The sequence below is a fragment of the Danio rerio genome, chromosome 14 (assembly GCF_049306965.1).
Source record: "Danio rerio strain Tuebingen ecotype United States chromosome 14, GRCz12tu, whole genome shotgun sequence".
Classification (NCBI taxonomy): Eukaryota; Metazoa; Chordata; class Actinopteri; order Cypriniformes; family Danionidae; genus Danio; species Danio rerio.
Window position 1 is genome coordinate 35538414 of NC_133189.1, and position 12998 is coordinate 35551411.

The 12998-nt window shown below is 36.9% G+C and overlaps 1 protein-coding gene and 1 long non-coding RNA gene across 31 annotated transcripts in view; both read right to left on the reverse strand.

Moving 5' to 3' along the window:
* Positions 1-12998, reverse strand: part of mbnl3 (muscleblind-like splicing regulator 3) — a 91036-nt gene that overhangs the window by 40876 nt on the left and 37162 nt on the right.
* Positions 5543-10195, reverse strand: LOC141377540 (uncharacterized). The gene is made up of 2 exons (XR_012389804.1): positions 7848-10195; positions 5543-7443 (listed from the first exon to the last, which is right to left on the reverse strand). It is a non-coding gene; the product is annotated as an uncharacterized lncRNA (long non-coding RNA).

Here is a 12998-nt window from a genome sequence, read left to right on the forward strand (position 1 = left end):
ACTAATGAAATTTAAATTAAATTACTTTTCATTTCATTTAAATTTGACTGCATCAGTAAGAATTTAGTCACTTGTAATTAATTCTACCATGGATTCGTTTACATAAAGCACAATTGGAGTCAGATTATCAGAAAGGTTGAAACTAAAAAATAATGCTTTCCACTATGTTGGATCCGACAGTAATGTCACACACAACAAGTGTGACTGCTTTCATTATGTTCATTATTGCTTAAAATGGTTCATTGTATTGACTAATTTGTTTTAAGGTAAGTGATTGCAAACAATTTATATGGGCTGAATTTAAACAAACAAAGTTAAACATTACAGCATTTTATTTGTTTAAAATCAGCCGATATGAATTGTTTGTTACCACTTTACCTTAAAAAAAAATGTAAATCCAATGAACTATTTACTTAGCATTTATAAATGTATTAACTCAAGCTGTCCACTGTGACATAATCAGCCAAAGTGTTACGCATTTTTTAAAATATGAAAAAATTTTAACCAAATAAATCAGCAAGATATATTTTTCAGCCACACTCTCAAACAGTGCATTCTGATGAGGGGGATAAGCTGGAGAAAAAACTACTTATTGCTTCTAAATGATCATGTTTTGTGTGAAAATCCTGATAACATTACAATCGGACCTCAGAGTAATAAAAGAGGTAGTTCATGACCCCTTTTAACATAGTAAGCATATTAAAAAACAGGATTTCAAGTTGACTCTTTAGTGCCCCCAAAGAACATCATGGTGTGGTGCACTGAATGTCTTTCTTTAATGAATCCTGATCATAGAGACAGGAAGAGCTCAAACTCATATTAATGCTTCACACATCTCTCGCAGATGTCATCAGAGAGTTACAACTTCCTTCATCATCCTGCATGCAAAAGCAACAATGAGCTGATTTGACGTTAAAGCGATTTTGTTTGTATTTTTTTGGTTTCACAGGAGACTCAAATTTAACTTCTCATCACGAAACACACAGTTCCAAACAAATGGAATGCGAATGGAATCCTGACGCGACCCCTGTGGAATCCGAATGGAATTCTGCGGAAACAAAAGAATCCAGTTGGAATCTCTGTGCAATGCTAGCAGAGTAATGTCACTCCGTATGAATGAGATGTGTCCAATAGCTACAGCAACTGAAACACTTGTCTGTGCCTCGGGCAGCCTCTGGGCACCTTTTAACAGTGATGAAGTCCTAACAAAATTTGAAGTGAGTGAGCGTGGGGGTATCTCTTCGCTGGCCGTTGTGATGCGCTGCACTTAATGGAGATGAAAGTGGGTGTCTGGAGTGTCAGTGTGCAGGGACAGCGTGATCAATGTGTGCTGTCGAGGGCTTGGAGATGTTCCACCATCCAACTGCTGCATCATTCAATGCAACTCCCACACATGCAGCTCCAGATGACACCTAGTCGCACGCAGTCAGACCTCTGATTAAACGGCAGAAAGTCTGGTCCACGCTGCAGCCTGTTCTGGCCAAGAATTTCCCACTTGGCAGGCTTGCAAAAAAAAGCAGGGTCAATGTAGACATTTCTCTATAAATACAGATTACATTTACTGTAAACACTTTGATGGTAAAAGTGCAGCATGATGTTAATTCATTGGACTCTGAGCATCATAATCAGTGCTTGACTATGAAGGTACACTCACCTTAAAATAAGACCAATATCGATTGTTTTCTGTAGCATTTTTGGAATTATTAATCTTTTCATCATGTTTTTTTTTAATCTGCAAACATTTTTTGTTTAAATAATTCAGTTTTGTCTGGTTCTCGAATCTGATTGGCTGACAGCAGAGTAATATTCTGCACTAACAGCACTTGTACAGCCTCTTCGCCGTTGTGTATAACTCCACCCACAGAGAGTTACAAGCAGAGGAATAATCTCACTACAGTTTGATAAATATATCACAGCTGTTGGACAACATAATGTACTTTTGGGGCTTTTTTTGGCCAGAATGTAGTTGTTTAGATCGCAACTATGCAGTTTATAAAGACAGTGCCTATTTTCAGTATGTTGGTGGCCATCAGCATGCAGAGCAAGGAAATTGATGGTTGACTGCCACAAGATGGCGACAGAGACCGCATAATAAGTCCTTAGGGGAGAAAAACTTGTTTTCTTTTCGTATTTCAAACTTCAGCTGATCAAATCATTGTAGAGCAGGTATGTGACATTGTAAGTCGATCTCACTCTTTTGTATGCTGTAGTGCTGTATTTATACTATAGTAATTTGCTAGTGTTTGCTCTGCTCTGGCTTTTTCAGGATTTATTATTATGATATCCTAAATGCGACCGAAAAATACTGAGAAATTTCTGTAGACTGATGGCATTTCATGCTGTTCAGCCTTGTAATCTTAAAATGTGAGCAAAATAACCTATTTTGTCATCACTTTAGACATTACGCTAGAGAATCATTTAAACACTAGCTATAAAGTGACGCTTGTGAGTTAGTAACAGTTTCTGCTGTTCTGACGTTAGCTGCAGATGTGAACGAATGGCCGAAAAATCTAGTTCCTTGTACAAAAGGGTTTTGATTTTGCTTTGATTTGCTTTTTTATACACAGGATTATGCCGTCAAACTGTTGTACAAAACACAATATCACACTGGTAGCAGTGCGATGTGGCTATATATCATCACTGGTGGGGCACTAAGGCACTTTTCCCCAATACCTGTTTAACGGAGAGAAGATTTTTTCAACACATTTCTAAACATAATAGTTTTAATAACTTATTTCTAATCACTGATTTATTTTATCTTTGATATGATGACAGTAAATAATAAACTAGATCACATGTGTCAAAGGCCCGCGGATCAAATGCGGCCCGTCAAACATTTTATCAGGCCCAACAACAAGTTTTGGTAATGAAGTTCAACTGGCCCGCGCTGGCTTTAAATATATGATATATGACAATTACAATAATGAGATACAGGAGGTGCTGTCGCGCTTCACCCTACTCTCTTTAACACGTCATGTCTATGTTTAGGAGCACATACTCATGTGAACAAATGTTCTCTATAATGAAGCTGACCAAAACATCCCACAGATCCCGCCTCACAGACCACCATATTATGTCTGTAATGAAAGTAGCCATGGCAATGGACATTACACCTAAAATAGATGAGATTGTTTCTATGAAAAAATGCAGTGTCTGATAACTTAAAAATCCCTAATTTTCTTAGGTTTGACATTTAAGCCTAGAGCAAGTGTAGTTTGGAGCAAAATAATCTAAATAATACAAATTCTTACCAATTATTTTTTTACACAGGCCACCATTTATCTATAATCGCCTACTAATAAATATGTTGCTTTTTTTCCCTCTTAAATGTACTGTTCAACAGTTTCCCTCCGACTGTACTGTTTTGTGGTTATATTGGTTAGAGACCATATTTTGTGTTCTGATAGAGATAAAGTCTGCTGTGACACAAATGTGGACCAAATTAAAATTAAACGTAAAACCTTACTATTTTGATAAATGGGTTAAATGAAGTGTTATAGAGATGTTATATAGTAGTTAATAAATTTTTATTTTCTCCAATAAATACATTTAAAATATGTGTATGTACAGCCCCTGACTTTATTCACAACACTCGGTGCTTACCAATTTTGGATTTGACACCACTGAACTAGATCTTTTTCAAGGCACTTCTATACAGCTTAAAGTGACATTTAAAGGCTTAACTAGGTTAATTAGGTTAACTAGGCAGGTTAGGGTAATTAGGCAAGTTATTGTATAACAATAGATTTTTTTGTGGACTATTAAAAAAAATTTGCTTAAAGGGGCTAATAATTTTGTCCCTAAAATGGTGTTTAAAAAATTAAAAACTGCTTTTATTCTTTTATTCTTCTTTTATTTTATTTTAAAATAAAACAAATAAGACTTTCTCCAGAAGAAAAAATATTATCAGACATACTGTGAACATTTCCTTGCTCTGTTAAACATCATTTAGGAAATATTTAAAAATCAAAGGGGAGCTAATAATTCTGACTTCAATTGTATACTGTATGCACACACACACACACACACACACACACACACACACACATATATGTATAGGGGGTAATGTAGTCATTCAGCTGCACAATTTGTAATGTGGCAATATGTATTTAAATAATGATGGCTGGTTCCTTTACTTGAAAGCTCAGATTTGATTATCATAATTAGTGTTGTTGACAGAGTTTGGGGTTAACTGTATCATTGTTATTCACACTTTAAAGTTTGCTTTGATATTTTTTCAGTATTTACGCTTTACCATTGCACACACTTTATTAATCAAGTGTAAAAGAGTCTCTTTAATATTTATGTTTATTTATTATAAAGAGATCAGAAATTTTGTTTAAATATTTTAGTTTTTGACTACTAAAACTATTTGCCTTAGTAATGTTGGTAATTTTAAAATAAAGGGGTTAAATAACCAAAAATGCTAATATCCCTAAATGTATTGTTAAAACACATTCAATAATTATGGATATCGAATGATATGAAACATTATATTGTGGTCATTTTTTTTTGCAATATCGCACAATCCTATTAGTTATTTACGGATTAACTTTGCGATGACTCCACAAATCATGTATGTTTTGAAGTGTGGCTCCTGTATAATAACATCTCCACTCTTCAGATCCTGCGATGTGACTTGTGGATCCACTCATTGTGATATCGATGCTGAAATGATATATTGTGCAGCCCTATTTCAAATATCAGTACTAATTTTGTGTGCAATATGCATTAAACAGTCTATAAACGGACTGCTATAGCAGTTGATAGGATGGTCGTATGGATAATTGCTGATAAGATACCCAACAACACCCTGCTCACAATTCTTCTCCTTAAAACAACATCACACCAAAACACAGTCACAAATCCATGCAACACTGTTAAATATGTACCCTGACACTTGTACGCTGATGCAATTGCTCTCAGTGTCGGTGTGTGTTGTGTGTAATGAGAAAACCGTCTCAAAGGAGCAGACAGGTGATCCTGCCAAAGCACACATGACAACTAGTCTCGCAGCCAAGCCTGAACATTCTAGAAGACACTGGCAACATGCCGCTCATTTCAGCAGCACACAGTGATACAGAAAACACTGGCGGTCAGGAGGGAGATGCGCCGCAGATGAGGAGCTGTAAGTCATGTCATGTAGGATGGACTAGGTCAGGGATCTCCTCTGCGTTGTCATGGTAACACACCCGGCAACCAAGAGTAAGTTTTGCCTCATACTGTCTCCTCAATGCTGATTGGCCAGAGAGGAAGAAAGAGAGAGAGAGAAAGCAGACTGCATATCTGATTAAATCACAATATGCTGTGATTCAAATCGGAGCACTGAAGCCTTTCATAACGGTGATTTGCTTTGTTTTGAACAAGATTTGTCTTATTGTAATATGTCTAGTCCAAAAATGACATTTTTTTCATTATCATTGTTTACTCTCTTGTAAATCAAAAGGCTGTTTGTGCAAAAGATATCACAAAGTGAGTTGTATTCAGGGCTGGTTGATATGGCCCCACAAAAAATAATCAATTCTTTTTTTTTTTTTTTAAAGTGGTCCATCATTAATGTGGTCAGTAAACATGTAACATGCATGCACATGATGCTTCGATTTTGACAAACGTATGAATTTCAAAACTTAAAAATGTATTTTTTTAATATTTCAAATAAAAAAAAAAACACTGTTGCTAATATGTGTCACTGTCAGACCAGGTTCTTCAATCAAAAACCAACATCACCGTCATCATGCCCTACACTATAAAGTCCCCTCACACAGTTCACTCGTAACACTCTGACAACATGAATGGGTAAACTGTATAAAAATATAACTTTAGAATTTAAAATGGTGTCATGTAAACTGCCAATATTGATGTACAGACATGATATAATGTCAAAACAATTTATATTCTCACAAAACATCTTAGAAATCTGTGGCGAACAAGGACAGTTGTTGTAAAGAAGTTTTTAAAGAAACACACTGTGCAAATAGTGGTCTAACATTGTTGTCAAATACACACATATTAATGGCATTAACAGATTTGACAAATATGTGTTTTTGTATTTTATGTGGAGACTATAACACATCTTTTTCAAAATCTTGTGCTTTGAATGCCATTTTACAAATTTGTAATTTTAATCCCCCCCAAAAAGTACTAAATAAACGCTAAACAAATGGCCAAAATGCAAATAAATGGCCAATCATTTTTCATCATAACTTTAAATGCACACAGGATTGTCAAAGGAACCAGATCGGTCCCCAAAAACACATTTTCCTGATTGTCGAATCAGAATCAGTTTTATTGCCAAGTGTGTTTCACACACACAAGGAATTTGTTTTGGCTATAGAAACTTCCAGTGTACAGTATTTGCATCTTCATTGGCTGTGACATTAAACAGGTCATTTAACAAAATCTTAAAAAACAAAAATCTAAATAGAGTATGCTATGATGAAAACGTTTTTTTTCTTTGCTCTCTGTTGTGGATTTTGTGATAAAAATATGTAATTTTGACAATAATTATACAGCTGAAAGAGCAAAAAGGTGGACTAAGAGAGTAAATTACCTACCACAACTTACAGTGGTATCATTAGAGGCTGAAAAAAAAAAATAACACTGCCACAGACAAAAGGTGACAGGCAAATCCAATTGAGCTGTTGATATGTGTCCTCTAACAATTTTATATACTGTGCTGTTGTTTCATATGACATGGATTTACCCAGTCGACATACCCTTGAGACACAGGTAGTGCCTGCTGTTCTTGGTTGGACCCTGCCAGGGGCGGACTTAGTCATTTATTTTTTGTAAAAATACCACATGTTAAAATATATTTACAATGAAACCTTTAACTCTTTAATGCAAAATTAAATACGAAAAACGAATTTTAGCCATATTCTTTTTTATTTCTTCTTTTCTCCTTTTTTCAGCTCCGCTTAGGTATCTACGTTTGATTGATTGATTGATTCATTCATTCATTCATTCATTTTGTTGTCGGCTTAGTCCCTTTATTAATCCGGGGTCGCCACAGGGGAATGAACCACCAACTTATCCAGCAAGTTTTTATGCAGCGGATGCCCTTCCAGCCACAACCCATCTCTGGGAAACATCCACACACACATTCACACACACACTCATACACTATTGACAATTTAGCCTACCCAATTCAACTGTACCGCATGTCTTTGGACTGTGGGGGAAACTGGGGCACCCGGAGGAAACCCACGCGAAGGCAGGGAGAACATGCAAATTCCACACAGAAACGCCAACTAAGCCGAGGTTCGAACCAGCAACCCAGCGACCTTCTTGCTGTGAGGCGACAGCACTACCTACAGCCCCACTGCCTCGCCCATTATTTCAACTTTTCCCCTCCAAATGTTCTTCAAATTCTCACTCTTTCCCCCGCTTTCCACTTACGTAGTTGTCAAGCCTACCTCTGCTCAGTCTAAGGCCCCGTTTACACTAATGCGTTTTAGTTTGAAAACGCATAAGTTTTGCTACGGTTACGCCATCCGTCCACACTACGCCGGAGTTCTCGAGCGCCGAAAACGGAGCGTTTCGAAAACGCTGGAGAGGGCGTTTTCATTCTAAAACGCTGCTGCTCCGTCTCAGTGTGGATGGGGAAAGACGGAGACATCTGAAAACGGAGGCGGGGCTGCAGACATTCGCCTCTCTGATTGGGGCTTTTCCTCAATATTAAGTAGCCTAACACACAGTTCAGTCCTGAATCTTCTCCGTGTAAGTTCAGACTTCGCAAGTTTGATCAAGGCTGCATCTCTTCTTCTCAGTTTGATATGGAAAACATACCGAGGACACGCGTCAATCCTCACAGGGAACCGTGTACTTTATAACTTCATTCACATCACCTTGGCTACGTTGTTTCACTTTCTCAACAATAAAATGTAAACTTGATATAAGGAACTGCCTATTTTTATTTTAATATTAACAACTTAACAGACAGCAGAAATGTTGAGGCGTCGTGCTGCATGAGCGTCATCTTCACTGTGTGCATATTTATAACAAAAGATTATTTTTTGAGGCCCCCTAGTTTCCCAGGACTCTAAGCTCCTGCTTACCTCACTTACTGGTTAAGCCCGCCCTCTCTCAAGCAGGAGCTCATTTAGCTCTTTTAAAAGGCATTCCTATTAGGGCTGCACGATACTAAAATTCGGTAATAATTGAAACTGAAGTACTAAAAAAGTGAATTTCCCACTGACGTTCTTTAACAGTGCTGATTTGCCGTTGTCTCACATGCTCAATAAAAATAACTGTGATTGAACATGAAGGTCATCAGTTCACCAAACTTACCGCTGTTTACTGAGTGTAACCACAGATACAGGGACACTGGAGCGTTTTAAAGCCGCGATTCATCAGCATACCACTCGTATGTCAGCATATAGACAAACCAGCTGATCGACGTGACTGAAACACTCTAGTGTGTCTGTATCTGTGGTTACACTCAGTAAACAGCGGTGAGCTTGGTGAACTGATGACCTTCATGGTCATTTCTGTTGAGCATGTGAACACAACGGCAAATCAGCGCTGTTTAGGAACGTGCTCAGTAGCGCTCAAATGTCAGTGGGAAATGGATGATTTTAAAACTTCAGTATCGATTGGTACCGAATTCCAGTATCGTGACAACCCCAATCCCTATAACTAAAAACATTCCTAAATCCTGCTGTGTGAACATGCCAAAAAAGTGGATGCTTCCACGAATAGTTCTAGGAACTATGTGCAAAATTCCCTATAGGATTTCCATTTTCAGGTAAATTGACATTTAAATACTGACAATTAAATCCTTTCACAATTTTCACAAAGCTATTTTGTTTTCAATATTAAAAATAATCTAAACATTAAATCCAGATATTAGTTATTAGTGATACTGAAGAGTTGGCTTTGGCATTGCAGAATTAATTTGCTTAAAAATGTCACAAGAAATACAGAATTATCGATCAAAAAAAGACTTCCCTTATAAAATATAAAATATTTTCACATTTTTAAAACCACCCTTTAATATTCAATTAACACTTTCATTAAAAAGAGCAAAGAAAAAGCCTGTTTTCCAAGACATGTCCCTATTAACTGTAGTTCCCAGAACAGCGTCAGTGTCCATTTAGATGTCCTATTTCCTAAAAATAGCTTTTCAACTCATGTTCATGCGAATAAGACGCAGCCAATGACAGGACCTGCTGATGTAGTTTTTCAGAGAGAAACCTGTGCCAGCACCACAGCCACATCAATACCTGACTCACATTTACACATGCTAGCTGACTGCTTAATTCATGCATCTCTGATACGTTTTCAAGCAAACCAAAGCAGATTAATGGTCAACCCACAGCAAAAAAGCAAGACTTTGTGCATCAGGGCCAGTGGAAGGAAGGACACAGTAGAAACCATTAGGGAATGTCGATAAATTAGCGCAGATGGAAGAGTGAAGTGGAGAGAGAGAGGCCTGGGGGATGAGACTGGGTCTGGAGATAAATGCTGAAGCTATTTTAATATGGGAAAAAATTATAATAATAAAAATCAATGATCATGACTAAAGAGAGTTGCACTGAGGTCTTGCAGAATTAATTACAACATGATTTTACCTTTTTTGAACACAAGTGCTGCGAGTGTTGGCTTGGATGTTACTATGTAGTTCCTAAGGTTTCCTGCATGTTTATGCAAAACACTTTGGAAATATGTGCTTTAGCTTACACTTTTGTGAAACCGCAAAAACTTACTCCAACATGTGTTTGATTGCAATTTCTAGGGTAAATTGGTATGGGTGCAGTATGACGCAAACAACTTTTGTTTCTTTTCACACTAATGATATTTATATGAACATATTATCAACAAATAAAGCATTATTTTAGTGCAGATCTTTGCATAACACCAAATGAGTTCAACAAAACAACTTAACAATGATCAATGATTTGTAATCAGATGTGTTTGCCTCAGCTATATAACACTATTATAGACGCTACACATACACACAACAAACATACCTATGGCCGCTCGATAATGGGAAAAATCCTAATCATGATTATTTTGGTCATATTTGTAATCACAATTACTTAAAATTACTGTCAGCGGGCCATATGACCAAAACAACATAGGCTCATTCTGAAAATGTAGCCCTTTATACGTTTATGGAGATCGCAAATTATGTTACCAGAAGTACATATGGCTGCATTTTTTCTTTAAAACGAATGCAAGGTGGTATGCAGGGCTGATAGTGAAAAAAATTCCTGAGCCTGAACTTTTTTTCCTTGCCCCTGAGGTGAGTAGGGGTGGGGGTACTATGTATGCAACGCACTTTTAACACATAACTCGTGGGCCCCTGGGCCCAAATATATTAACAGCCTATGTGTAACCCTGATCATCATTATTGTCAAGTGGCTCTTTTTAGACACATGCCAGTAATGTCAGTGACACATGCCAGTGTCAGTGATCTTGTGACATGTGCCAGTAGGTGTCAGTATAAGCACGTTATAAGCACATTAATCTTATAAGTCTCTGTGCTTTAATATTTAAAAATCATTAGGCAAATGACACCTGTTTTCAACATGCATTTTATTATAACTTTTTAAAGGATATTATTTAAAATACCTTAAAATGAAAATAAGTAAAATAATAAAATAAATGAATTAATTAAAAACATAGAGAAGTCCATATTGTAAAGATCAAAGGAACTGCCAGGATGCAATAATATACAGTACAACAGATAAGTGTAACCCCTCCCATACATAAGCATGCCACAATAAATTTGACTGACATGTACTGTCAAATGACTATATTACGTACGGAAGTATGACTACGAATACATAAAATAAATGCGTTTAAATTAAAACATCGTGGAGTAGCTTAGCAAATAAACTAACTTGCGACGCGATAAATTAGGTTAAAAGTCGCGTAATGATTAAATATGGTTTTGCTCGTGTTAATTAATGTCATAAGCTTCGCCAGGTGACGATGTCACTGCAGTGGCATGCAGCGCGACACTCTGAGTGACACAGGTCACTACACATGCCACTAGCGAGTGACACATGACAGTGGAAAACCGGACGTGCCACCGGAAGTGTCACTACACTCAGTGGCATGTGCCAGTGTCATCTGTACGTCAGATGTCGTGTCACTCCATGTTAAAACTGCTACTGTGAATCCGCGTTCAAGCGCACACAATAAGCTAAAACTCGCCCCAAGCACCGGCAAAAACAAATAACAATGAATGTGTCGAGGAGTAAGGACATATCTTAATTATTTATTTATTATTTTATTTTATTTTTTTATTATTTTATTTTATTATTTATTATTGAAATTTATTATTTACTTATTCTGAGTCTGTGTCGCAAAGATCCTGACTGGCAATCTCCTCTTGGACTCGCCTTTAGAAAGAAATTCATCTTTACGGATTACATGAAGGAGTTTTTTTGTTTTCGATTTGTTTTATTTCGTTAAGTAATAATTTAAAGCTTTCTATAAATATATTTATTATGTCTGTGAGGCATATACATTTAGCTTCATTTTGTTAAGCGCTCCTGTTCAAAAACCAGACGAAAGAAAGCGCATAATTTTGGTTTTCTTTATTTTATAAAAACGCTGTAAAGTTTTTTGATGTATTTCTCGTACTTTGTGAGCAAAAATGACGGATAACTTTAAATTGCTCCCACTGAAAAAATGCAAGTGATTGCTCTGGCGCCTCGATGTCCTGGAAGCTTTTTATAAGCAAACTATGCGCCTAATAGCACACATTCTTTAACGTTTAAGCTACCATTGTTTTATACTTGAACTGTTTTATATCTTTTATTTTAGGCAAGTCGTGATGATCTGAGAAGGCAAACTGATCAAACAGACAATGATGGTCTTCCGCTGGGCGCTGTTCGTTAAAAAAACTTATTTTTAACGAATAAAAAATGCTCCAAACGTTTTTCTAAATAAGCGTTTTTCTAAATAATAAAAAAACGAAACTAAATATAAACACTTTGCCATTAGGATACATACAAAACTGAACTATTTTATAGCTGAAACACTAAGTTGTTTAAGGAGAAGGGGGAAATATATTTTTGTCCCGTCTATTGCTTCACCGTTATTTCGAGAATAAACCCAGTGTAAATATGCAGATGTCATTCCCAAAACATATCAGCGTATATGTGCCAAAAACGAAAGTTTCATACAAATTCTGAATGGATTATAGCCTGGAAAGTGCAAAGCACGCTCCTCTTATTATCACTAAAAAGCGTCACTAATCTTAGTTCATAGAGATCTCACAAAGATCCGTTATAATTTATAAAGCTCTCTAAATTACACAATTAATCTTTTATTTACATGGCGTCTACACTCAAAAGATGATTCACGAGCACACAAAATGGCACTTAAAACCAATAAAATAAAATAAAATAAAAACCAATCCGCCGCTTTCAGCAGTGAGTGAATTCTGTGAATCTAGAGAAATGACAGATCAATATCCGTGAACCTGATTTTTTTTCCCCCCGCAGCCACAGTACGCCGGAAATCCGGCGTGGTGCCGGAACGCTATCACCCCTGGGTATGATGCTGTTCCTTTTTGCACTTACCAGCTGACGCTTACCTCTGCATGGACAATTTTCACGCTGTTACCAGTTTGTCCAGTTAGCTCGCCATATATGTCGACAGATTTAAGATGCAGAGGATTTGACTACGACAACGAGGTTTTAGAAATAGGGTAAGACAAAAACAGAAACCAAAAAAATATAATAAACAAGTAAATAAAAGGGTGAGAATGCGGTAAAATCTGAAAACGTGGTAAAAAATCAGGTGACTGATTTTTCGGTTGGGTTTGGGGAACATGGTGGGTGGGTCAATCCATGCTTTTGAAAACACTATCAGTTGGGGTTAGGGAAAGAGGAGGGTGTGTGAGTGGATTGGTGTAACGCCATGCTAGTAGAGGTAGGCCTCGCCCTACTACTGACTCAGTTCTGCTCCCTCTGCAGTCACTTACTGTTTGTGCTGTAATTCAGCAAGAGCTCAGGCCATGTTTTCTTGCGAAGTATTGC